This window comes from Orcinus orca, chromosome 1 (genome assembly GCF_937001465.1).
Source record: "Orcinus orca chromosome 1, mOrcOrc1.1, whole genome shotgun sequence".
Taxonomy (NCBI): domain Eukaryota; kingdom Metazoa; phylum Chordata; class Mammalia; order Artiodactyla; family Delphinidae; genus Orcinus; species Orcinus orca.
In genome coordinates this window covers 30972297-30998580 of record NC_064559.1, presented here as the reverse complement: position 1 = coordinate 30998580, position 26284 = coordinate 30972297, and the positions used below count along the sequence as shown (strand labels likewise).

Sequence of the window (26284 nt, the reverse complement as noted above, 5' to 3'; positions counted from 1 at the left end):
TTCATTGATTTTCTATGTTTTTCTATTTCCAATTTCATTAAATTTTGTTCTTTTTTTTTAAAGTCTCCTTCTACTTGCTGGGGCCTTATTTTGTTTCTCTCCTTTTAGTTTCTTGAGGTAGGCACTTAGATGACTGGTTTAAGACCTTTACTTGCTTCTAATGTGTGTGTTTGATGCTATAAATTTCCCTCTCAGCACTGCTTTAGCTGCATCACACATATTTTGATATGTTGTATTTTTACTTTCCATTATTTATATTTTTAAAAAATTTCCATTGAGACTTTCTCTTTGACCCATGGGTTCTTTAGAATTATGTTGCTTGATTTCTCCATGTGCAGAGGAACTAAGACCTCTGGCCAACAGCCATCCAACTTGCTGGTCGTATGAGTGACCCATCTTGGGTGCAGATTCTGCAGCCCCAGGTAAGTCTTTAAGTGACTGTAGCCCTGGCCCCACTGTGAGTTCATCTTTGTAGCCTCCTAGCTAAGCCACTCTTGATCCACAAAAACTGTGAGAGATGATTAGTATTGCTTCAAGCCCCTAAGTTCTGGGGTAATTGTTATCTATCATGGATAATTAATACAATATAAGCTCTGTTCAGATTAATTTGTTATTTTTGCTCACTTTCTCAAGTTTTTTCCTCAACTGGTGGTTTGTCTATGATATATTCTCTGAATCCTTGTATATTTACAAGTATCTTTCATTCAAACTGATGGGTAAGTGATAATTCACCTGGGTATAGAATTCTTGGATTTCAATCCTTTTCTCTTAGTACTTTGCAAAGTTTGCTCCACTGTCTTTTAACCTCCAGAACTGAAGATAAATCACATGCCTGTCTGATTCTCTTTCTTTATAGTTTGCTCATTTATTTTTCTGGAAACTCATAAGATTTTATCTTTATGTTGAAGTTCAAAAATTTTACTCATATATGCCTAGATATGGTTCTCGTTATTATGCCTGGAACTTAGTCAGCCGTTTGAAGTTGCAGACTCTGGTGTTTCTTCAACGCAAAAATATTTTCTTCTATTTTTATCTCTTCTCCACCTGCTCCTTGCCCTCCTTCTAGAATCCATCCTCCAAGGTCTATCTTCCAAATCTCTTATCTTTATGCTTTTGTCTATGCAATTTCTATCTCTTTGTGCTTTTGCTCTGTCATTTGAGATTTTATTCCATTGAATTTTCCAGGCCTCTAATTTGAGTCTCAGCAATGGCCTTCATTTTACTAAAATTTTAGTCAGAAAATAAAGGTTTGATTTATCTAGAGAGCCTCTTTTATGCTGCACATAGATCTCCTTCATGTTCTTATTAGTTTTTTCTTACTGTTTTTCTTACAAGTTGTTGTCTGTCTCTTCCAGTGGCTCTATTTCCTAAGGGACTTAATCTGATAGTTTGATTTGCTCCTTCTCTTTCTGGTTGTGGAATCCTGGGAGAAGCTTAAGTTATCAGTGGTCCAGGGAGGATGGAAGGACAATGGTCTCTGATTGTCTGATGGCATGGCAGCAGACAGGTCCTCAGGAAGGAAACCCTTTTGCTCCCTGATCTCCTTTAATTCTCCTGGCCTCAGTTTGGTTCTTCTCCAGCTCTTTGGGGTCAACAAGAATATACCCATGTACAAGGGGCAGAAATCAACCTGCTGGCAGGCCAACTATCATGGCACAATCAGGGGGTCTGTCTACTAGACATCATCGTTTTTAGTTCTTTACATCAGTTCCATCCTACCCTGACCCCCAACCCCCGTCCTACCCAGAGTGAAGAAGGCATCACACAGGTCTGTGATTCCCACCCCTCTTGCCTACTGAGTGGCCCCAGCAGGAGTTGGAATGCAGTTGGAGTTAGAAGCAGAGGGAACGTGAGAGACAGTAAGCTACAATCTTTCCCTTGCGTAAATTTGAAATTAATTATTTTTTCACATTCATTCAGATCATCTTTCATGCTAAGTAGACAGAGTGCAAATAAAGTTTTTGTGAGTCATCTAAATATAAAAACATACTTGGAACTAAAATTCCAAGAACGTTTTATAGACTCCTTACAGAACTCCAGCCAACCAAATGATTTTTGTTCAGACTCTCCAATGTGAATGTTTATATGTAGACATCAAGCATGAGAAATGTCAGACCTGGCATAAAAACGGAACAAACGGCAGAATCTATGGTTTTAGAAAGGAACGGTTATTTGATCTCTGTGCAAACCTCAGCATATTTCTTCTCTCTCCCTTTTTTTATCCTCTGGAAAGCTATAATTTGAATTTAAGAGCAGTAGTTAGGAGCAAAATGCTAATCAAAATCAGAAAACCATACATTAAACCCTCTCATGAGTGAGGCACTATGTAAAGCAGAACCCAGCAACCGTTCTGAAGACTCGAAGCACTTTTTCTGACCCCAGCATCAGCCCCTCACTGTCCCAAATTTCTTCTTGCTGATCCCAGGATTTCCCCAGATGGCTCCCCTCCTTGGCTATGAACAGTCTGGTTTCTCTTCCAGAAATCCCATTCTCCAAGGTTAGCCTCAAAGGGGGCTACTCCTGCCATTTTTTAAGCCGGAAACAAGCCTTGTCATTTGAACGGTTTTCACTGCTCCACGTTATTAAGAAATAGGGAATTAAAAGTAAACAAATGTTGGAAAAGTTACAGAAGTTTAAGAACTTACCAAAAGTTATCTTAAATACGTGTCCTTAGGCCGCAGTAAAATGTAGCTGAGGCTGGGATGCCTCATCCAACGTCTCTCTTTGGTTGCTCACATAGAGAGTTGTAAGCGCCAGCCTTGCGGGGCTTCCCCCTTCTGTTTCTATCACCCTTATTCCTCTGGCTACAGCTCAGGGAGACTTCCTCTCCCAGGCCCCCACCCTGAGCCCCTCTTCTTTTCTATCAGGTTCGGATATTCTGATGATCTTATTGGAGTAGAACTTTGGGTGCCCTAGTAATTCAACCAAATGCCTACAGGCATTTCAAGTGGGTCATTTATATCCCCAGAGCAGTTCTGTGTCTATAACCTTCATACAGGACATGTCATTAAATTATCCTTTAACAAGTATCACAGATGGAGGGAATTATAAAGCAATTATGAAGTCAGTGTCCTTAGTTTTCAGTAACAATCAGGCTCATGTGTAAGTCACAGCTCCAAATCCAAGTGGGGTAATGTAAGTTGGAGAAGAGGTTCAAAGCAAATTCAAATGATTAAGGACTTCCCTGGTGGTGCAGTGGTTAAGAATCCATGTGCCAACGTAGGGGACACAGGTTCAAGCCCTGGTCCAGGAAGATCCCACGTGCCGTGGAGCAACTAAGCCCATGCGCCACAACTACTGAGCCTGCGCTCTAGAGCCCACGAGCCACAACTACTGAGGCCATGCGCCACAACTACTGAATCCCTCACGCCTAGAGCCCATGCTCCGCAACAAGAGAAGCCACCACAACAAAGAGTAGCCCCTGCTCGCCACAACTAGAGAAATCCCGGGTGCAACAACGAAGACCCAATGCAGCCAAAAATAAAATAAATATTTTAAAAAATCAGAAAGAAAATTCAAATGATTACTAAAGGTCTGGAAAATAAGAATATACTAAGAAGATAACTAGTTTATCAACCTTGGTACTATTAACACTGGAGGATAATTCTTTGGAGGGCTGTGTGCATGTGTGTCCATGTGTGTCCGTGTGTGTGTGTGTGTGTGTGTGTGTGTGTGCGTGTGTGGAGAACCACCCTGCGCATTGTAGGGTATTTAGAGCATCCCTGCCCTCTACCCACTAGACGCCAGTAGCATTTGCCCTTCAGTTGTGACAACCAAAAAAGGCTGCACACGTTGCCAAATGTCCCCTGGGGATAAAATCACTCCAGTTGAGAATGACTGGGTTAAAGGTTAAAGATATTCAGCACAGGGGGAGAGAGAAATTAGGAGTTTGGGATTAACATGTATATATAGAATAGATAAACAACAAGGACCTACTGTATAGCACAGGGAACCATATTCAATATCGTATAACAACCTATAATGGAAGGGAATCTGAAAAAGACTATTATGTATATATACAATTGAAAATATATACAATTGAAAAAATATATATATACATCTATATATAAAACAGAATCACTTTGCTGGATACCTGAAACCAACATAACATTGTAAATTAACTCTACTTCCATTTAAAAATGGTTTTTAAAAAAGAAATCATAAAGAAGATGTTCAGCACAAAACAGAGCTTTTAATACAGGGTTCAAATACATGAAGGGGCCTCACACTGATGACAGGCAGTAGCTTTCTAATTCCACTGAGGACAGAGGAATTTCAACCCAACGGATTTGGATTAAACATAGTTGATTAACTTCTTGTGAGGCTTGTTACGTAACTACATGGGTTACTGAAAAGGACTGGAATTCCCTCCTTTGCCCATCTTTTTAAAAAAATTAATTAATTAATTTATTTATTTTGGCTGCGTTGGGTCTTAGTTGCTGCGCGCGGGCTTTCTCTAGTTGCGGTGAGCGGGGGCCACTCTTCGTTGCAGTACAAGGGCTTCTCTTCGCAGTGGCTTCTCTTGTTGGGGAACATGGGCTCTAGGCACGAGGGATTCAGTAGATGTGGTGCGTGGCCTCAGTAGTTGTGGCTCACGGGCTATAGAGCGCAGGCTCAGTAGTTGTGGCGCCCGGGCTTAGTTGCTCCGCGGCATGTGGGATCTTCCTGGACCAGGGATTGAACCCATGTCCCCTGCACTGGCAGGTGGATTCTTAACTGCTATACCACCAAGGAAGTCCCTGCCCATCTTTAAGATGAGATAAACCCTTTGTTTCTAAGGTAACTCTGATGCGGTCATTCGTTAGAGAAGATGTGATAGAACACCTTTGCATTCCCCTCTGCCCGCGCGTCCCTTAATCTCGCACAAGGCAGGAGCCTTGCAGGGTTCACGTGCCTGTTACCAGCACCACCCTGTCAGTCAAACGGGCCTTTGCCAAACAGACAATGTGAAGTATGAGTGTTGTTATTATTTTGACCTTATTAGGAAGAATAGAGGAATCCATAAAAGCGTCCTTCAGTGTTTTCTTTTGAAGATACATCTTAAAGGGCTTGGAAGAAGTCTATCAGTTCTAAGTTCCACTGGGTATTATATTACCCTGAATTATTTATTCAGTGTAAGTGGTAAGAAGAAGTATTGTTGGCGTCTTTTAAGAACCACAGGGTGAGAACAAGAGGTCTGTGTAAAAGGAGAGTTTGACTTCCTAGAAAAGAAGCTGTTAGAAAGAGGAAGGAACGGCTTGATGCCTTTTAAACTTATTTATATTCCCACGTCGTTCCAGAAAGATTTCAGGCTGAATTGTTGATAATGACGGAATTTTCAAGCTCTTAAATCTACAGTAATATTCGTTACCGAGCAACGTGTGGCAAAGAATTCTTGCAGCCTGTGATCAGGCCAGGGCTTCAGATTCTGGCTGCACAGTGCAGAACAATGACGCTTTGTATATCTCTGCTATATAACAGTTCATTCATGCGAATAGATGAACTAGTCAGATATCTTACTTGGTTTTTAATTATCTTATTTAATTATTTTAATTGTTTATTGTGTTATTTTCCATTTAGGAGAGTTAGGAATAATCTCAAATGTATCAGGATTTTTTTTCTATTGCAAGTTACAGAAAACCCAGTACAAACTGGTGTAAGGAGAAAAACAAAACAGGGATGGAGAAGAGGATTTCCTGGATCTCGTGGCTAAGGAGCCCCAGTGGAGAGCAGACGCGAAACGTGGCTGGATCCTGGGCTAAAAAAAAAGTTCTTTCATTGTCATATGCTCCACATGGCAAGATGGCAGCAGAATTAAAGGAACCTGCTTTTCTAGTAGCTGGAATGAGTCACGTGCCAATCCCGACCCAGTCACGCTCGTCTAGGGACTATGGGGTTCTGAGAGGTTTGGCTAGGTCACAAGTCACCCCCAGACTCCCCCTCAACCAGATGGACAGAGAGGAAGACTAGATTCCCAAACAAAACCCGGAATTGTGACTGGAGGTGGACTGAACGGGTGTTAGCCAGCCAAGAACAAACGTCTTTCACACACATTCCTTGTATTTGAATATTTCAGTGAAGCTCTCAGTTTAGGACGGTTACGCTGCAGTCTGTGCTCCCTGCTTATCTGGTGTGAAACTCCTCGGATTCAAGCTTTGTTCAGCAGTCAAAGCGGAGTCCCAACGGCCAGCGTCCACTGCCAGGCTAGTTGTTCCAAAGCGTCGGGTGCCGGGCTGTGAGTGCGTCCGTATGGTGAGCTAAGAGCGTTCCTTTAGATGAGGACTTTGTTTTTTGTTTGTTTGTTTAATTTTTATTGTATATTGAAGCATAGGTGATTAACAATGTTGTGTTAGTAAGACCAATATACGATATCGATATGCGGAATCTAAAAAGAAAGATGCTACAAATGAACTTGTTTACAAAACAGGAAGAGACTCACAGACTTAGAGAATGAATTTAAGGACTTGCCTTGTAACATCACGGAAACCTTCGCTGGCACAGAGTAGCTGCTGGAGACGAGAGGCCCTGGGGCAGCACCTGCCCACCTCCAGGCAGACCCCCCAGAGTCGGACACTGAAGGCTCTTGGCTGGAGGACCCGACCAGACACTGTGGAATGTCCAGGCGCTGCCCGAGGCCCTGTCCCAGCCGAGGGCGAGTCCCACTCACAGACGTCCTGAAACCATCACCAACCAGGGACCCTGCTGGCGCTGAGCTGCCTCCTCCTGGACTTCTCCTTGGCGAGGTCGGTACCCCTTCTCTGTTCTCCCTACTCTTACTAAGCTGTGCTGTGTGCTCTCCACGTGCACTAAATCCTATGATTCCTGAACTGAATACTGGCTCCATTCTGTGTGTCTCCACTCCCGTGACCCTTACGCAGCCTCACCGCTGGGCCTGGTGACAAAACCAGGACACACTGTCATTATGCTATGTGGTCGCATAGATTCTATTTAGAGTTATCGTGGCAGAGATGCCAAGAGCCCCCCACGCTGCCTCTTCCCTCCTTCCAGAGCAGGGAAAGTTTTACCCCGGCCAGACACACACTACCTCCCCCAGCTCCCTGACAGCAGGTGCAGCCACGTGGCAACGCTCCAGCCAATGAGATGTGACGACAAGTGATGTGTACAGTCGCTAGGTCTTGTCCTAAAAGTGAGTGTGGGTGAGGCTACCCTTTTCTAATAACATACATATATATTTTAATATAATATACATGTAATTTCTTATATATAATTTATACTTCATTATTTATTATATTTTAAAAAATATATAAACCTGTATTACCAATATTTCAAAGAGCAAGCAATGTTTACCCTGGGGAAGAGAAAACTTAAGAGAGTGGTTTTAAAACCACTTTTAGGGACTTCCCTGGTGGTCCAGTGGTTAAGACTTCGCCTTCCAACGCAGGGGCTGTGGGTTCGATCCCACACCCCCTGCACTGGGGGAGCTAAGCTCCCACATGCCTTGCGGCCAGAAAACCAAAACATAAAACAGAAGCAATATTGTAACAAATTCAATAAAGACTTTAAAAATGGTCCATGTCAAAACCAAAAAATCTTTCAAAAAATAAAATAAAACCATTTTTAAAGATTTTAGTGTATGTTCTTGCTTTCTAACCACTGAAATAAATTTCTAACCTCAACAGAGCATCACGGCATCTAAGGAAAAGCCCCCAACTGCTAACCTTGGCTGTTCCAAGGAGCTGATATTGTCCAATAGGATGGCTGTCCCCTCACATTCCCTAGACTCCAGGTAGGAATCACTGACTCGGGGTGGGGATGAGAACACTGTCTCTAAGACTCGAAGTGCTGTCCTGGGAAATGGGGAAGACTGGTTCCTGGTGAGGCAACAGTGAAGCTTCATGAAACGTGGCTGAGATTTCCTGCCATTGGAGGCGTTTATAGAGAGTGGATGGTTACCTACCAGGGATGCTGTCGAAGGACCTCACACCTTGCCTTTCCACCTTCACTTGGATTTCACCTTAATTTGAAAAGTGACCCCGTGGCGTATGGCCCTGGGAGACCAGGAGACAGTCTTGCTGCTTTGGAGTCAAAACCGCACCAAAGGGCTTCACTGGTTGGTTTGAAATATTTGGTCTTCTAAACTCTCGTTCATTCCTATGAAGACATACAGAAAAAAAAAAATTCCAAAGACAAAAAACACAAGAAATCAGAACATCACCATCTTCGCCAGGCCTGCTCCAACCCCCTTGACCAGCGTATCACTTGCAATCGACTCTGAAGAGTCAAACGTGTAAAGACCAGGGAGCTCAGTACCCTCATGAAGTCGGTGGCTTTTAGAAAAATCATCACCTTCGAGCTGTAGATGTTTCACTGACGCCCGCCCTTGGGAAACAAGCTCATGAACTCAGCAAAGTCTGAGAGTCTGTGACTGATGAGGTTTAATGTGCTGACTTGTAAAGGGTGTGAGCTCTGGACAAGAAGGGTGAACTAAAAGGCACACCTCTTTAATTACAGGATTTAAGCCAAGAAAAGGCAAAGACAGTGGGTGGGGTTTGTGACCCTGTCTCTGCCTTTAGTAGAGAAAGCCTTCTGGGTAGCTCTTGAATTTTTTTCTTTCTTAACAACCAGTTTGTTTAAGAGCCAAATAAGGGTCACGTGTTACATTCAGTTACTATGTCTCTTCTAAGCCATGGGTTCCTCCTCTGTTTCAGTCAGGCTCACTTCCTTTCTTTTCCTTGAAATGCATTTGTCATTTTTTCCTGTAAGTTTTTCCACAGTCTGAATCTTGCTAATTGCATGCCACTGACGTTGTTTAAAAGCCTCCTCTGTCTCTTCTATTTTCTGTAAATTCATACATCTAGAGGCTCAATCAGATTTAGGTTCAATTTCTTTGGCATGAATACCGTGTAAGTGGTTTTGCGTGCTTCCATCGGGAAGCACGGAATATCTGTCTGTTTCTGTGACGCTGGGATTGTTCAGCGGGCTCAGGCCCTGCCAGGCTGACTCATAACACTGTAAAGTTCTGTCCTTTTTTCACCTAATGCTTTTAGCAGCCGTTGGTGATCTCTGCTTACACCCGCTCTTTCACTGGAGGCTGCAGCCCTGTGATATTTCTGGATCTATGAGGCCTGCTTCGCTTCTTAGCTGGAATCTCTCTACAAAGGGAAACCATTTCATCAACGAGTGGTTACCCTCAGGTACAGTTGGTACAGGAAGGCCAGACAAGTGTTTGATTCTTTCTTTTTATTTATAAGTTGTTAGAATGATAGGTTGGTTCCTAAAAGAAAACTATGACTATTTCTTCTACTCACAAAACTTCTGAGGCCAGATGTGTGGGATGCTCTGTCCCATGAAGCAATTCTGACACTAACTACCCGAAGTTAGTGCAGACGGGCTAGAGGCACAGTCCCACAAGACCATCCCCAACTTGAGATGCTAGTTGCAAATCCCGGGTACCTGTACTTCTGGCCAACCAGCTAGAAATCGGAGATCCCCACAACCCTCACCTCAGCTTGATCATTTGCTCACAGAAGGTAGGAAAGCACTTACTATCACCCATTTATTACAAAGGACACAACTCAGGAACAGCCAAAGGGACAAGATGCACAGGTATTGGGGGAGGGGTGGGGCATCCATGCCCACCACTCCCGGGACTTTGACGTGTTCACCAGCCCAGATGCTCTCCAAAACCTGTTGTTTAGGGTTTTTACGGAGGCTTCATTTCTTAGGCGTCATCGATTAAATCATTGGCCATTGGTGATTAAGTCCATCTCCAGCCCCTCGCCCCTCCCCCGAGGTCAGTGGGTGGGGCTGAAAGGTCTGACCCTCTAATCAACCCAGCCTCCCCTCAGTCCCATCCTTAGGGTCTTTTCTAAGTCACCTCATTAACATAAACTCAGGTGTGGTTGAAAGAGGCCAGTTATAAATAAGCAGAGAGGCCTCATTTTACCCGATCACTCAAGAAATTCCAAGCGTTTCAGGAGCTCTGTGCCAGGAAGCCCATGTAGACACCAAATACATATTTCTTATTATGTCACAGTTCCCTGGCGTCCTCTGTGGGTGACTCATGGTTCCTTCTTTTCTTCTTTTTTCTTTGTCATTATGAAATCTATCTACATAAAAGATAAACATAAGAAAGGCTCAGCAAAATGATTTATTACATTCATTTTCCAATGTTTTACGTTGTAAAAGGAAATCGATTCCACATCCTACCGTATAACATATTTAAGCTACTACGGTGTCTTAATCTGTTCCAGATGCTCTACCGAAGTACCACAGACTGTCATTCTGTAAACAAAATTTATTTCTCATAATTCTGGAGGCTGGGAAGTCCAAGGTCAACACTGTGCCAGCAATTCGGTGTCTGGCGAGGGTCCAGTTCCTCATTCATAGACGGTGCCTTCTCACCGTGTCCTCACGCGATGGAAGGGGCGAGGAAGCTCTGTGGGGTCTCTTTTATGAGAACACTAATCCCACTCATGAGGGCTCCACCTTTATGACCTAAGCATCTCCTCAAAGTCTCACCTCCTAAGACTATCATGTTGGGAGTTAAGATTTCAACAGATCAATTTTGGGACGACACAAACATTCAGATTAGAGCATATGGTTTTTTTTTAAAGTAATTGCAAGGTAAACTAAATACTGATATTTTTACTCACAAGATGAAAATTATAATTATAGACATACAAATTGATACTTGGCTATTTACAGAAAGCAAGTGAGGTAAAGTTGCAGCAGCCACATTCATAGGGAAATCTTATTTGATTTAGGAAATGTAGCATCTTCACGTTTCTCAAAGTTGAATCCTAATCCAGAAATATTTGTAATGCTTTTTAGGAATAATCCAAGTGGCACACTTATCTAAATCTATTACCTTTCAGAGAAACAAGCTAACCAAGCTTGTGGTACAAGCTTTTGTATGACCCACTCTTATAAAAGGGAGATACTGGGACTTCCCTAGTGGTGCAGTGGATAAGAATCTGCCTGCCAATGCAGGGGACATGGGTTCAATCTCTGCTCCGGGAAGACCCCGCAGGCCGCGGAGCAACTAAGCCCGTGTGCCACAACTACTGAGCCTGCGCTCTAGAGCCCGCGAGCCACAACTACTGAGCCCTCGTGCCACAACTACTGAAGCCCACATGCCTAGAGCCCGTGCTCCGCAACAAGAGAAGCCACCACAGTGAGAAGCCCCAATGAGGCAACGAAGAGTAGCCCCTGCTCGCCACAACTAGAGAAAGCCCGTGCACAGCAACGAAGACCCAATGCACCCAAAAATAAATAAATAAATAAAATTTTAAAAATAAATAAAAAGGAGATACTCTAGGTGTAGGAACGAGAACCTTTAAGGTGGAGAATATTAGGGGCCAGGAACTCCCTTTGGTTGTTATCTTACCCAATGAGAATCTGCAAACAGCTCCTGTTAGCAGCTCTCTCTACTCTGAGAGTCACCAATTACCTTAAACTGGAAAATAAATTCTTATCGTTTAGTTGGTAACTTGGTAGATTATTACATCCTTGTAAATCATTCAAATATTTTTGATGTGCCAAGGCCTACAAAGGTGTTGGTGACAAAAAGGGGAAAATTCAGGGTCTCTACCCTCAAGGAATTACAGCAGGTGAGGCAGACAGGAGGCAGGCAATCTTAGCAAAGGGCTCTGATAAAGCCTCAGTGTGATTCTTTTTCCTCCAAAATAAGTATTACATAATAATCCTGAGTGGAACCGTGTATCTTGTACTTGACAGCATTTCTCCGACGCTCCACCCTCTGGTCTTTTGCTTAATAAGCGAAGTCTCCAAGGGGTACACACACAACTGCATCCTCCGCTCTTTGACACAAATCTGGGCTGTTATGTAGCAAACACTTCTGACAGCGGGTTCTAGCCCAGCTGCGGGTCTGCCTGCATCGCCATATAAGGGCTTTCCCTTTTCCACCTTAGAATTCAGGGGCAGGTCACGACTGCAAAGATGTAAACGTTTACATAAGTGGTCACTGAAAAACCAGCGTTGGTTTCCAAGCTTTTTTCCATTTTTTTTGAAGCTCCAGACAGAGTATTTAAATGAAATCACCCCTTGGTAGAAAACTGAAGGCTGCTACCCACATTCCCAATTTCCAGGCGCCTCTGCAGAACTCCGGCTGTTTCTCAGAACACTGACTTCAAGGATAAAAATTCAAAAACATAAGCAAAAACCTTCAACTTGAAATTTCTTGCAAAGGCTTATGTTCATGCTCTTTAAGAACATATATCTTCTTGCTTCACATAATAATAATAATTTCTATTTTATACTGCTTTTAACTTTCGGAAGTGTTTTTCTATGAATTATAGCAGATTTTGTGGTCTGGTCCTCCCGCCCCCTTTTTAATGTAGTTATTTCTAATTTCATGGCCTATGTCTAAGAAGAAAATTTGATATTATTACCTATTCATGGATTTTTCTCACTGTTTAAGCAATGTAGCCTTTTGACTAAGTAGATCTCTTTTAAGCAAGTATGACTTGAAAGTTATTTTCCTTAAGCCCAGTTATCATCTGATACTGATTGATCCACCCACCTGCAAAAAAGAATTAATCAACATATTAACATATGCTATAATAAAGAGAAAATCTCCAATTATTTAAAATACTTTTATATAATCTTTCAGACTATTTATAATCTATTTTAACACAGTCATTTTAATTCCCACAGTATATTATTATACTGTCAAATTGAAATTTAAGATTTTTTTTTTTTTTTTGCAAAACACTGTTGCTTGTATTTATCACTGTGAAGGGATTACCACCAAATGCTAACCCGTCATGGGGTAAGGGAAGGATGTGCTAAAGTGGATTAAAGTATTAAACCCAATTTGTGAAACCACACTGAATATATTACCATTGCAAATTAAGATTTTTAAAGTGCAGAGGTTCTTGGGATGCAGCAAACAATGAAAAGTCAAAAATGGAAAGGCATGCAGCCTGGAATGAATCACCACACAAGACAAGAAAAGTAGAAACACCCACCAGATATCATTATTTGATGGAAAAAAAAAAACAAAAACGTTCCTCTATTCTGCAGTAGAGGACAGTTAGAAGATGTAGGAATGGCTTGGGAGAATGGAGCAGTTTGCTTCTGAAGACAGTGATTTAACTTAAGAATGGTCTTGGGGCTTCCCTGGTGGCGCAGTGGTTGAGAGTCTGACTGCCGATGCAGGGGGCACGGGTTCGTGTCCCGGTCCGGGAAGATCCCACATGCCACGGAGCGGCTGGGCCCGTGAGCCATGGCCGCTGAGCCTGCGCGTCCGGAGCCTGTGCTCCGCGACGGGAGAGGCCACAGCGGTGAGAGGCCCGCGTACCGCAAAAAAAAAAAAAAAAAAAGAATGGTCTTAAACCCAAGAACTTCTATACTTAATTCTAAGAAGTTACCTTGCTGAGACAAACCATTGAAACGAATAACTTTCTTTTTTCTTACGACTAGAAACGCTTGTTCACTGCAGGGGATACAGATGAACAAAAAGATAAAAACCAGCATAAGCTCACCTTCCAGGAAGAGCTATTAACACTTTAGAAAGCTTTCTTGAGATTCACATACCATACAATTCACCCATTTTAAGTGTATAGTTAAATATTTTAAAATATGTGTACTGGGTTGTACAACCATCACCACAATATAATTTTAGAACATTCCATTACCCCAAAAAGAAACCCATTAGCCATCACTTCCCATTTTTCCCCACCACACAGTGGCCCCTACTCAGCCCTAGACAACCACTGATCTGCTTCCTATCTCTGTAAATTTGCTTATTCTGGACCTTTCATATAAGTGGAATCACAATATGTGGTCTTTTGTGACTGACCTCTTTCACTTCGCTTAATGTTTCCAAGATTCATGCAAATTGTAGCATGTATCGGTACTTAATGTTTTATTGCTGAATAATATTCCAATGTATGGATATGCCGCTTTTTAAAAATCCATTTATGACGCACATTGGATTGTTTCCAGGTTCTGATGGTCGGGAATAATGCTGCTATGAATATTCCTGTACAAGTTTTTGTTTGAACGCCTGTTTTTGAGTCTCTTGGAGTGTAGGAGTAGAATTTCTGGGTTACATGGTGACTCTATGCTTAACATTTTGAGCAACTGCTAGACTGCTTTCCAGAATGGTTGTGTACCACTTTACACTCCCGTCACCAATGTAGGAAGGTTCCAGTTTCTCCATATAACACTTTTTATTGTCTGTCATTTTTCTCTTTTAAATAACAATCCTAGTTGGTGTGAAGTGGTATCTCCTTGTGGTTTTGATTTGTATTTCCCTAATAAATAATGATGTTGAGAGTTTTTTTCTTATGTTTATTGGCTATTTGTATATCTTCTATGGAGAAATGTCTATTCAAACTGTTTGCCCTTTTAAAAATTGGGTTACTTTTCTTTTTATTGTTGGGTTGTCAGACCTCTTTATATACTCTGGATATAAGCCTCTTATCAGATATATGAATTACAAATCATTTCTCCCAATCTGTGAGCCTTCTTTTCACTTTCTTGATATCATTTCTAGCACAAAAGTTTTAAACTGATCTATTTTTTTCTTTTGTCCCTTGTGCTTTTGGTGTCATATCTAAGAAGGTTTTGCCTAACCCAAGGTCATGAAGATCACTCCTATGTTTTCTTCTAGGAATTTTAACATCTTAGCTCTTACATTTGAGTCTATCCATTTTGAGTGAATTTTTGTGTATAGTCTGAGGCAGGGACCCACCTTCATTTTTTGCATGTGGATATCTGGTCCCACCACCATTTACTGAAAAGACTATTCTTTCCCCTATTGAATTTTCTTGGCACCCTTATTGAAAAACAGTTGACCATAAATGTAAGGATTTATTTCTGGACTTTCAATTTTATTCCACTGATCTAAATGTCTACTATTAATATTTGCCACAACTCCTCCCTCTTTTTTTCTGGGTATTTATTAATATTTTTCAAAATAATTGGATCATACTAAATACAGTTTTTAACCTTTTTTTTTTAAAGAAATCACTAACATCCTCTGTCATTAAATATTCAACATAAGTTTTAATGGCTGCCTTTTATTCCATTGTACAGATATACAATATTAATTTAATTCCCTTTTGGTGAATATTTAGGCTGTTACCACAACAACATTATCATCAAATGACATAAAAAAAAAATACACCCAAAATATACCTTATGTGTATCAGTAATTAGTTTATAAGGAAAAAACCTAGAGTGGGAATTGCTATGTAAGAATATTTTTAAGTCCTTGATACATATAAGAGCTTAAGCGTCCCTCATTGAAATCTTGACTAATTCTAAATTCACAGTTTATCATAGACTTACACAAAGAGGGACATCTCAAAACTAATAGTTTTTGATAGCTTGACTTAAAGTCAAATAACCAACTCTTCCCCCTGTCTTAAATATCTCAGTTTAATGTTATTTTCTTCTCCTATATGAAGTACTGATTTGTTTTGCTGCACTAGGTAAACTGTCACTGAAAGTGAACATTTCAAATGAAGCAACTGAACGAAACCACCAAGGTTTGTGGCAGATGTGCTGAAGTTAACCCCACAGTACAGAATCTAAGTTGGATACGATGGGAAAGGAAGACAGAAGATGGCATACATGTTGGGAGAAAATAGAGAAATTAGTAGACTAGTGGTCCCAGTGTGGTTGAAAAATGATCACGGCAGGAAAAGTAGGGCAGGGAAAGCTGGGAGGAAGGAATATTATTGCCAGATAAAAGAATATCTGAATTGCCGCTCTCAATATGTCCACTGCTGAGAAATTTAGAGTTGCCTTGGAAAAACTTAAGCTCTCTTGAGGGGACTTAGCTGGTGGTCCAGTGGTTAAGAACCTGCCTGCCAATGCAGGGGACGCAGGTTCGATCTCTGGTCCGGGAAGATCCCACATGCCGCGGAGCCACCAAGCCTGTGCGCCACAACTACTGAACCCACATGCCGCAAGTACTTAAGTCCGTGCGCCCTAGAGCCCATGTGCCACAACTACTGAGCCTGCGTGCTGAAACTACTGAAGCTCGCGCGCCTAGAGTCCATGCTCCGCAACAAGAGAAGCCACAATGAGAAGCCCGCGCACTGCGACGAAGAGTAGGCCCTGCTCGCTGCAACTAGAGAAAGCCCGTGCGCAGCAATGAAGACTCAACACGGCCAAAAAAATAAATATTTAAAAAAGAAAAAAAAAGATCTCTTGAGAATATAATGTCCCAGAAACAGGCCTAATCTTGAAAGGGACAGTCCACGCAGCATCTTTCCCTCTGGAAAATGGACGCACACTGGCAGATTTCTAAGTGTTCCAACGGGCATGGCTCTTGTATGATGTCTTCAGAGTATACCAGCTTTGCAGTGTTTAATCTAATGAAAACTGTATGTACCTCCCTTCGCTAAGGTCTACATATGCAGACTTTATAGTGTAGGGGACCAAAATTTCCACCCCAAAATGTCTCTTTGGGATATGGATTATTTTGAGCTGAAAACAATCAAGGCCAAAAGACGTAGGGAGAAACTCTGACCTTCCCCCAGCTGCCTAAAAGAATTTCGATAGAGGGCCTGTTCCCAAAATAGAGCTATTGCCAGAGATCTCTGCAAAGAATACGGGCCGGGCCGGTGTGGTGGGGAAGTCGGCAGGGCCTGGAGACCAGAGTCCACTCTGTCCCATTGTGTCTGCTGGCTCAGCAAACTCGCTCACCAAGCATTTTCTTTTCCATCTCCATGTAAATGGCCTTCCTCCCCTTTGAGGTCCCAAACCACTACCCGCAACTTCCTCTTTTGTCTCTAGTTGAAGACGGTATTTAAGGTGAGGGTTTTGGCCGTTTGGGGGAGTTACTCAGTTTTTGTGGATCTCTCCCATGAAGACATGTTATGAAACTTTGCGTGATTTTCTCCTGTTAACGTTTCATGTCAATTTAATTCTTAGACCATCCAGAAGAACCTAGAAGGGTAGAGGGAAATCTCTTCCTCCCTGACAATCGCTCAGTACCAGTCTACTTTTTCTAACCATCCAATGACTTTGTAAGTTCGAGGGGTTTTTTTAAGATTTTTTTTTTTTGATGTGGACCATTTTTAAAGTCTTTATTGAATTTGTTACACTATTGCTTCTGTTTTATGTTTTGGTTTTTTGGCCGCTGGGCATGTGGGATCTTAGCTCCCTGACCAGGGATAGAACCCGCACCCCCTGCATTGGAAGGCGAAGTCTTAACCACTGGACCGCCAGGGAAGTCCCATAAGTTCAAGTTTTAGGATGAAGTTTTAGATTTGTAACACACACCTAGTTTTAACTAGACACCTCCTAATTTGGCATCCCAGAAGCCTCACTGCCAAGAACTATGTAGTTCTGTGAATACATCTGTGCCAGGAGTTTGGGCAGAAGGAATAATATGATTACCAAGATCATTAACTCTATGATGTGTTCAAGATTAGTAGGAAGACGTTTCTAAAATTATTAACAATAAAATATTTATCACGCTATTGTGTGTATTAAATTCATCTCTATAAAAGCTTTAATCTTCCTGCTCTGCTCTGTGGTTAGAATAAAGCAACTCGAGTGTCAACCATGGTTCCTTTCTTTCACCCTCCACATCCAGTCAACCAGGGAGAGCTAGTAACTCTACTTCTTATGCATCTCTTGATTCCGTCCACTCCTCTGTATACCCATGGCCTCTACCTGCGTTCAGGCCACCGTCTGCTCCAGCCTGAATTATTACCTCAGCTTCCTCCCTCAGTTTTACGCCCAACAATCTTTTCTCCACACTGCAGCATGAATGAGAAATAAACCACTGCTGTTGTTGTGTGCCACTGAGACTTGGGGTCACTTGTTACTGCAGCATAACCTGGCCTAAGCAGATGATCCCTAACTTCTTTCAGTTCCTTGCATGTGCCGTACTCTCACTTTGGGCCTTTCCCTCCTCCTCTTTTTCCTGTGTCAATTGTCCCAATTTATCTTTGGCCTTTCAGATCTCAGCTTAGGTGTCATTTCCTCTGGAAGGCCTTCTCTTTTCCCCCACGTCTGGTTTGTGTTCCCATCCTACACACTCCTCCGACATTCTGTACGTCCCCTGTCACAGCACTTACTGTGTAATTATCGCCTCACCTCTACTGTAAGACAGAGACTATGGCTTTCTTGTTCATCATTGTATTCCTACGCTCGCCATGTGGTAGATGCCAGAAATCCCTTGAATGAGTAAATCAATTTTTAGAACTTGAAGATTTTGCCATAGTGTTTATCAGGAAAAGTCACCGACGGCAGAAAGTAGTTGAGCCCAAGTTGTGGTCTGATTCATTGTGATGATACAAGTGAAAGAAGTATCCATGGCAGCCAAATGCTATCAACCTGTGCTTTCCTGTCTTCCCCTCGACGTAAGTTATACGGGTTTCCAAGCCTCCATACTAAAGGAATAAGGAGTAATATATATATTTATAACTGAATCACTTTGCTGTACACCTGAAACTAACACAATATTGTAAATCAACTATACCCCAATTAAAAAAAAAAGGAGTAGCTATAAATGAATAGGTGTGAGACTGAAGGTCCCCGGAATCAAAGAACGATAGGCGTTATTACTTCTGTACATGTCTGAACAGCGCATGAGGATAACATACAGGTCAGCTCACATTCTTGCAGCATTTCCGGTTCTAAGACAAAGCCTAAGGCAAACTCTTAGCATGCTTATGCAGGATGTACGCATTCCACAACTCTTGTCTAACTGAGTCACCCTGGATAGTTTCCTGTCCCTCCCTGCCATAAAGCATAATGCACAAGAACAATGCATTCATCATGCCATCTGTGATCCCCACGTGAACTACCATGGGTAAGGCTTCCCGTGGTCCCACAATTAAAAGACCATCTGAAAACCATGTCGGTGAAGACGTTTTGTGCAGAAAGCAGGAGTCGCAGCTTAGGTTAACTAGACTGTGCTCTCGTGAGACCTAAGAGGAAATCTGACTCTGAGCTCATTACTAAAGAGCATACGGTGGGGTAGAGCCACATGTGAGGCCTGAGTGGTTCTGAGGTTGACTTATTAACACCAAAAGATGAAGGGCTCGATGTTTAATAGTAGGCTTCATGTAGCATGCCTAACTCACGTGCAGAAATGAGTTTAACTCACTAGGCTATACTAAGAATGAAACACCCCACATGTAAAAATTGCCTAGTTTTTGAAAAAGAAAAAACAGAAGAAAAAGACTGACTAGTTTTCTTAAAATCATAGTAAGAAGAGGCATGTATACAACAAGGGTCCAAATCTTCTATGAGAAAACTGATGAGCATCAGGCAGGGCAGGGTTATGCAACACGTATTAGCTTGAACTATTTCTGAGGTTTCCAAAGGGTTAGAAAGTGCTGGGAATGCTAGAAACGACGGTTAGAACCAGGTCCCTTGATTGAAAGTTAAGGGGACATGGTTTTAGGCCCAACGTAAAGAAGCACTTGTGGGGGCTTCCCTGGTGGCGCAGTGGTTGAGAGTCTGCCTGACGATGCAGGGGACACGGGTTCGTGCCCCGGTCCGGGAAGATCCCACATGCCATGGAGCGGCTGGGCTCGTGAGCCATGGCCGCTGAGCCTGCGTGTCCGGAGCCTGTGCTCCGCAACAGAAGAGGCCACAACAGTGAGAGGCCCGCGTACCGCAAAAAAAAAAGAAAAAAAGAAACACTTGTGAATGTTACCTGTTTCTTCATTAGTGCAATTCAGATAAAATACCTACTTTATAAGATTGTACTGAGAATTAAACATGATAATGTTTGTAAAATGCTTTGCACAATGCTGGCTAATTAAATGGTAATTATAATTAAGCAGAGATCTCCAATGAAGAACTGGGCTTCCCTGTAAGGTAAGAAGTTCACTGCCTCTAAAAGTACTTAATAAGTCAACTGGTCATGTGCGGTAACACAACTCCTCCTGTTTGGGTACGGAGAGTGGCAGGGGCTATGATTGGACTCTGGTAAATGTATTCAAATCTAAGATTCTAAGACATATTGATGCTTACATTTCTTTGTACACACTGATTCTAAAATAAAATGGCCCCCAAATACACAAAACTAAAATTGCTGGAACTACAGGGAAAAATGGACAGATCCACCATTTTAATAAGAGATTGACTGACCTATTTTATCTATTCATGGGTGATAGATAGGCATACTGATAGGCAAATCTGAACATGAGCGTTAGTAAAGGTGTAAAACGTCTGAACTACCAAGCTTGCTTTATTTGATACACATCCCTGCACCTATCTACCTGCTGGTGAAATCAACATTCTTCTTTGGTTTAGACTATTTCTAAAAATCGACCATGGACCAGCTCATACAGCAAGCCTCCAGGATCTTTGATTCTCTGGCCACAATGCAACAAATATATATGAACAAAACATAAATACATTTTGAATTAAAAAGTCCTGGGCTTCCCTGGTGGCGCAGTGGTTGAGAGTCCGCCTGCTAATGCAGGGAACACGGGTTCAAGCCCTGGTCTGGGGGGATCCCACATGCCGCGGAGCGACTAGGCCCGTGAGCCACAGCTGCTGAGCCTGCGCGTCTGGAGCCTGTGCTCCGCAACAAGAGAGGCCACGACAGTGAGAGGTCCATGCACCGCGATGAAGAGTGGCCCCCGCTTGCCACAACTAGAGAAGGCCCTTGCACAGAAACGAAGACCCAACACAGCCAAAAATAAAAATAAATAAATTAAAAGTCCTTAAATAACTCATGGTTTAAAGAAGAAATAACAATGGACATTTTAATATACGAGAACTGAATAAAAATACTATGTATCAAAACTTGTGGGATGCAGAAAAAGCAGTATTTGAGGAAAACTTATAGCCTTAGATGCTTATATTAGAAAAATAGAAAGATTAAAGGTGAATATGCTAAACTCATTAACTGAAAAATAGAATAATCTGAAGACAGTAGTAGAGAGAGAAAAAACATAAAGCAGTGAAACGGAAAACAAACTTGCAATAAAGAGGATCAACAAGGTCAAAAGTTGATTCTTGGGAAACGTACAATGAGACAAACTTTTGGTGAGATGGATTAAGAAAAAAAATGAGAGAAAGATCAAGTCAGTATTAATGAAAAAGAGACATAATATTATATATAAAATACATTTTAAAAAGATAAAATGAAGAACTTTCTGAAAGTAAATATGAAACAGTTGAAAAGAACATTAAAACACATATAACTTAGCAACACTGACCCAAGAATTCCTTAAGAAAGGCTGAATAGTTCTATGACTGTGAAAAACAATAAATCTAAAGGTAAAAATCTTTCTACCCACACAAAAAAAAACTCAACACCCAGATAATTTATAGGGAGCTCTGCCAAACTTTCAGCAGACAGGTCATTTCAATATTATATAATTTATTCCACAGAATAATGGAGGAAAAAAAAGAAATATTCCCCAATTCATTCTTTGATGCCTGTAAAACCATGGATAGCGTGAGAAAGGAAAATTACAGATCAATTTTACTTATAAACATAAACTTAAAAATCCTAAACAAAATGTTAACATAAAATATTAGATATATAAAATATATTATGGACAAATTAGGCTTATTTCAGGAATGCAAAGGTGTTTAACATTTGAAAAACCTTTAAATTATAAATATAATTCTTCATATTGCTAGATAAGGGGGAAATGCTTTTGCTGATCTCAACAGATTAAAAAAGAGAGGAAAAAAGCATTTGATATAATCCAGTACTCTTTCATGGTGAAACTTTTAGCAAATTCACAATGAAACAGAACTTCCTTAACTCGATAAAGGGTATTTGAAAAACCTGCAACACACGTCATTCCTAATGAGGAAATGTGTGAATTAAAGTATTTTAAAACCAGGAACTAGACAAGAATGTCTGCTATCATCACATGTATTCAACCCTGTGCTGGAGATGGTAGCCAGCATGATAAGGTAAGAGAAAGAAAAGGAAAGGAAAAACAAAACTGTCATTACTTAAGATGTGACCCTCTAAATAGAAAACTAAAAATAATCTACATATTATTGGAAATATGAAGAGCATTTAGCAAGGTGGCTAAAATATCAATATGTGAAAATCAATTTCATTTTTATAAACCAGCAAATAATTCAAAAACATAAGTTTAAGGACTTCCCTCGTGGCGCAGTGGTTGAGAATCCGCCTGCCAATGCAGGGGACAGGGGTTTGATCCCTGGTCCGGGAAGATCTCACATGCTGCAGAGCAACTAAGCCCATGCACCACAACTACTGAGCCTGCACTCTAGGGACTTCGTGCCACAACTACTGAGTCCATGTGCCACTACTACTGAACCCTGCACGCCTAGAGCCCATGCTCTGCAACGAGAAGCCACTGCAATGAGAACTAAGAGTAGCCTCCACTCGTCACAACTAGAGAAAGCCCACACGCAGCAACAAAGACCCAATGCAGCCAAAAAAATAAATAAAAAAAAAGTCACCAAAAAATCTTATTAAAAACAAAAACATAAGTTTAAGACACATTTATGATAGTAACATAAACTGTAATGAATCTAGAATAAATCTGACCAAAGATGAGCAAGTATCTCTACAGAAAATTAGAAATTCTATAGAAATCGTTAAAGAAAACCTAAATAACTAGAGATATATAGCAAAATCTTACTATAGGAATTTCAATTCTCCCCCCAAATTGACCTACAGAATTAATGCATTTCCAATCATAATCACATCAAGACTTTTTTGTGGAAATTGACAAGTGGATCCTAAAATGTATATGCAAGAAAAAAGGGCCAAGAATAGCCAAGCCAATCCTGAACAAACCTGCTCAACCAGACAGCAAAATGTATAAAGCTATAGTAATTCAGGCAGAAGGGTACTGGCACAGGGACAGAAAACTAGGAAGAGAATAGTGAGTCCAGAAACAGACTTTGGGGCCTTGATATATGACCAGAGATGGTAACCACAGGTCACTGGAGAAAGGATTCTAGTCAATATAGGGTGTTTGCACAATTGGCTGGCTATCTGGAAAACAGGAAAGGAAAGGAAATGGATCCCTACTTCATACCAGACAAAACCCAATTCCCTATGGATTAATGATTTAAATGTAGAAGGCAAAACTTTAAAAATTTCCCCCCAATTCGAAGAAATACCTTTCAGATAGCAGGGTGGACAAGGATATTTTTTTCTATTTGATAGACTTTATTTTCTAGAGCAGCTTTAGGTTCACAGCAAAACTGAGAAGGTACAGAGATGCCCCGTCTACCTGCTGCCCCTACACAGGCCCAGCCCCGCCATTATCAACGCACCCCCCCCACCAGATGGCACGTTTGCTTCAACGAACCTACAGACATGCATCACCATCACCCAGAGTCCACGGTTCACATTAGGGTTCACTCCACTTGTTGTACATTCCACAGGTTTGGACAAAGGTATAATGACATGTGTACCCCATTGACAGTGTCACACAGAATAGTTTCACTGCCCTAAATATTCCCTGCGCTTTGCCCATCCATCCCTCCCTCCCCTCAACCCCTGGCAAGACCAGGATTTTTTTAAGACATCAAAGTTTGCTAATTACAAAGGAAAGGATAGACATATTTAACTACGCTAAACTTAATATTTATCTAAAGATAGTATAGAAATAAAGAAAGTGAAAAGATCTTGGACTGGACCCTGGCCTGGGGGTGCGGAGGATTGCTCTAAATCATTGGTCCCCAACCTTTTTGGCAGCAGGGACCGGTTTCGTGCAAGACAATTTTTCCATGTACAGGGGTTGGAGGGGGGTAGTGGAGAGATATGGTTCAGGCGGTAATGTCAGCCATGGAGAGCGCAGATGCTGCTTCGCTCGCTCACCCACCGCTCACCTCCTTCTGTGTGGCCCGGGGGTTGGGGACCCCTGGTCTAAATGACATTATTGGAACAACTGATGAAATTTCAATGTGGACTGTATATTAGACGTATCATATCAGTGCTAAATTACCTACATTTGAAAATTGTTCTGTGCCAACATAAGGAAACATCATTGTTTTCAGAGGTGCATGCTGCAACTTACTCTCAAATGGTTCAGCAAAAATAATTTATATCTTGTCTCTCTCACACACAAATACAGCAAACTGTGAATCTATGTGAAGGGTATACAGGAGTTCATTGTATTAGTCCTGAAACTTTTCTGTAAGTTTGATATTGTTTTTTCAAAATCAGAAGTCAAAATTTTAAAAAAATATTTGAAAACACACGCTATAAACAGGGAGAAAATATTTGCAACACATACAATTGACAGAAGATTGGTATCCAGAATGTTTTTTTAAAATAAAAATGCTTAGAAGAGGAAAAGAAACATGAATGAACAATCAGCACATGAAAAAATGTTCGACATTATCAGTAATTAGAGAATGCAAATTAAGACCATAATCTTGTACCAATTTACTCTCAGTAGACTAGCAAAAATTAAGAAGTTTGACCAAAACAATGATTGGAAAGAATGTGGAATAACAGGAAAGGGCTGATCCGTGCTGGTGGCAGTATAGATTGGTACCAGCACTTTGAAAACATTTTGGCAACATCGTGTAAAGCTGTATACCCCATCCCTCTGATCCAGTCCTGTTACTCCTGGGTTCAACTGAGACGAGGGCAAGAGCTGTGCACAGGAAGGCCCTTGCCAGCCTTGTGAGTATCACCCAGGCAGGCTCAGGTTTTGTCAGGCATGAGCTTATGTAATTGGAGAAAAATCACAACAAATTCCAAATGTGACAAAACCCAGGAAAGTACCATACTAATTTTAAAATTAACTGTCTCACACACCTCTATACCCTTTTCCTTCATTCTTTTGGCTGCATAGGCTTAATCCCCTCTTTATATGACAATGATTTCCACAACATCACTTTCCATAGAGAAAATGAGAAGACTGCCCTTCTTCTAACATAGTTTACTGAACATTTTTTATTATTAATATTTGGGATGTAGAAAACATGTGTCTTCACATCCAGACAGACTCACTGTAGTTCTGTTATAGGGTTATGGCCTACAAACTCAGAGAATCTGACAAATTTTACTTTGTGTGATTCTCATCATTAAAGGAAACATGTAAAGTGCATTTATAAACATAGAAGCATGACTACGTTCCTGACAGGAGAGAACTTCCAGGTCAGAACTGGATCCTCCACTTACAATTTTACACATCTGAGTTTTTTCAGATTAGCTTCCAGCTCCCTACATTTCAAACTAGGTTTCTGCCCCAACACACACATAGGTCAGGTGCTGGATGTTGTGGGACATTCCTATTCTGATATGACCATCTGTTCATGCACCTTCCTACCCTGGGGCGAAAAGCAAGAGCCTGACATTGAAGACTGCAAACCTCACACATACTCTCCACTGAACTCAAACGCATCCCTGATGCAACCCACCTTGGCTCAACCCCAAATGCCTGCAGCCGTGTATCACCCAAGCTGAAAAGGGCTGAAGGAGGGGGCGCAGGAACGTAAAGAGAAAGTGGCCCTCTTCCATCGTGGTTTAAATGTTTTCCTTCTGTAGATTTTACAAACATATGACCATGGGAACACACTGGCAAGGCTCCTCTTTCGGGTCGATGGGAGAGACCCATGGGAGGGGCCCTGAAACTCCAATTTCATTAGCTTCACGGTCGGTTTGCCTCCAACAATAACAAAATACTGGAGACAAGTGTCCACAGAAAAATGGATAAACAACTGGACATAAACGACTTCACAGAAACGCAATGTTACAGCAGTGAAAATAAATGTTCTACAGCTTGCTTACACTTAACAGCTTGGGTGAATCAAAGAAACGTTCAACGATAAAAGCAAATCCCACAAGACTGTGTATCATTTGTATAAAGCTCAAAAAGAGAAAAGTCAAACAATATATCCTTTGGGAATGCCTCCACCTATAATCAAACGACTAAGAATGTCAAGGAGAGACAAAGTTCAGGACAGGGGTGGTCGAGGGAAGAAGCAAGGGGTAGAACCCGGGAAGCGCCCGTATACATGCTCCACGTGGATAATGTGGAGTCACAGGCTTCCGTTTTCTCAGTGTGCTTTAAAACTTACATATTTGCTCAACATGTGATTTCGTGTGCATCCAGTATTAGCCTGAAAGCGCTGGAAGTCCTGGAGCCCCGCGTCCCTCCTTCCGGTCCCGCGCTTTCCCCGTCACTTCACTGCCAGCGGCTCGGGGACCAGCTCCAGCGAAGTGCGACCCCCGGGACCCACCCGGCACGTGACTGTGTGACTATCCCCGCAGTCGGGTGGGGCGGGTGGAAAGGTCCAGAGTATCTCACGTGCACACTAAACCTGCTCCGTTAATTCCAGTTATTCGCCGGCTAGAAGCAGATCAGGGTTCGAGGCCCACGGGGCCCCACCCACTGCCCGCAACACCCCCCCGCCCCCGCCTCCAAGCTTG

General features: G+C 41.8%; 2 long non-coding RNA genes across 4 annotated transcripts in view; both read right to left on the bottom strand.

Annotated features, from left to right (window-relative positions):
* The window catches only part of LOC125962759 (uncharacterized), a 146282-nt gene that overhangs the window by 23336 nt on the left and 96662 nt on the right, over positions 1–26284 (bottom strand). The window lies entirely within an intron of this gene.
* LOC117198596 (uncharacterized) lies at positions 2–26259 on the bottom strand. 3 transcript variants are annotated; one of them, XR_007474466.1, is made up of 4 exons: positions 25933–26259; positions 25273–25393; positions 12354–12484; positions 2–10049 (listed from the first exon to the last, which is right to left on the bottom strand). It is a non-coding gene; the product is annotated as an uncharacterized LOC117198596 (long non-coding RNA). The 3 variants fall into 3 exon arrangements; XR_004479804.2 differs by lacking the exon at positions 25273–25393; XR_007474465.1 differs by lacking the exons at positions 12354–12484; positions 25273–25393.